The sequence below is a fragment of the Odontomachus brunneus genome, unplaced genomic scaffold, assembly GCF_010583005.1.
Source record: "Odontomachus brunneus isolate Ranch 3 - 2012 unplaced genomic scaffold, Obru_v1 Obru_scaffold_280, whole genome shotgun sequence".
Lineage (NCBI taxonomy): Eukaryota > Metazoa > Arthropoda > Insecta > Hymenoptera > Formicidae > Odontomachus > Odontomachus brunneus.
The window spans coordinates 244,174-246,252 of record NW_022639730.1 but is presented as its reverse complement, the minus strand read 5'-3'; positions in this window follow the sequence as shown (position 1 = coordinate 246,252).

The window sequence follows — 2,079 nt, the reverse complement described above, 5'->3', positions numbered from 1 at the left end:
ATTAGAAACATTTGTAGGGTCCCTTGGAACAGCGACTTGTGATTGGACTGGTTCCAATTGCCCCGTGTCCAACTGATATACACCCGAAAAGTTGCACACCGCTCATTTGGACACGAAAAGTTGCACACCGCTCAGTTGGACACCGAAAGATGCGTTAACGAGTGGGTTTCGATTGATCACGGTACGATTGGACATAGATTGTTATGATTAGTTCGACCTAGTAATTCACTAGAAAATTCTTATCATCGATTGGTTATGTCCAATCGTACCGCGGTCAATCAGAATGCTCCCGCATTTATTTGAAAATTTATTACAATTATTTGTAACGACCTTGCGTTACGTGCGGGATAGGCTTAGTCCCGTGCGGGATAGTGCGGTCCAAGGTTTCGCTCGGTAAATGAGAAACAGTGGTGTAGTTAATAGTTCCGGTCATTAAATACAAAAAAAAAGACTTTCGAAAAAAGGTGCGCTAAGTTCTCGCAGCGCACCTAATCAAAAAAAACTATTTAAATTAACTATTTCTTTAGAGTTCCGGTTTGTTTTACAATAGTTCTAGAGTTCTATATCATATATAACAATAGTTTTAAAGAAATAGTTGATTTTACTGATCAAGTGCGCTTCGAAAACTTAGCGCACCTTTTTTCGAAAGTCTTTTAGTTAATAATAACTGTGGAACTATATTCTAATATCAGAGTTATTTACAAATATATACATGCGAAGTTACGCCGCTGGCGTGTGGTCGCGTTTTTGCTCTCGTCGGGAGCCGATGTTGTCGCGGGATCAGCTGCGAGCGTCTAGGCGCGAGCGCAGCCGGTGGGACGCGGCCGGTATTGCTTCACGGGGAGCGGTGCACTTGGACACAGCCAATCACAGCACTGTGTGATTAGAGACATTTGTAGGGTCCCTTGGAACAGCGACTTGTGATTGGACTGTGTCCAATTGCCCCGTGTCCAATTGATATACACCCTGCTTCACGATGTTCTATCGTCTGTCGTATGAGTTCGTTGACTCAGCGACTTTAAGCTTATTATTGATACCGGCTTTTAACCGGACCGGTTTCGAGGCGATCGTTGGGATATCTCATGGCTTGTGAGCGTTAGAGATGTTATGCGTGGGCGGAGCGGGGTTAGGTCGAGGATGCTAACGTCGCGTACCCACTTCGGTTGGCAGAACGATTCAGGAAAGAGATGTCGATGTCGCGTATCTACTTCGGTCGACGGGATGGTGTAGTGATAGGATGCTGACGTCGCGTATCTACTTCGGTCGGCAGAATGGTTCGGGAAGAGGGTGTCGACGTCGGGTGTATATCAGTTGGACACGGGGCAATTGGACACAGTCCAATCCCAAGTCGCTGTTCCAAGGGACCCTACAAATGTCTCTAATCACACGGTGCTGTGATTGGCTGTGTCCAAATGCACCGCTCCCGTCGACGTCGCGTATCCACTTCGGTCGACGGAACGGTATCGGAAAAGGATGTCGACATCGCGTATCCACTTTGGTCGACGGAACGGTATCGGAGAAGGATGTCGACGTCGCGTATCCACTTCGGTCGACTGGACGGTGTAGGATCTCTAGGAGGTTTGGAGCTCGGGTCGGTTGAGCGTCTCAGAGGAGCTCTCCGACGAATCTCTCTCGATAGCGTTTTCGTGTCGGCTTTTATATCCGTTTTAGCAAACAGCAACGCTGTTTGTTAACGTCGCGGTTGTTCGGCGCACGGTTGTTCGATGTTAATTTATTTTCAACGTAAATAATATTTCAAATGATTGTCGTGACAATCCGTTATTTCTGTGGATCGTCACATATTAACTATTTATACTATTATATTATTAACAGTTTATTTAAAAACTAACCTAACCCAACCTATCGTCACATTAACACAAAAGTTGAACACTTTAATAAACAATGATTGACGCTTAATGTGACGATGGGTTGGGTTAGGTTAGTTTTTAGGGGGTGCGGGGGGCGCAGCCCCCGCTAATCGTTCGAGATTGCAATACTTACTAAAAAAATATTTAAATTAAAATTAATTTAGAAATGCAATAAAATGGGGAGCGTTCCGATTGACCACGGTACGATTGA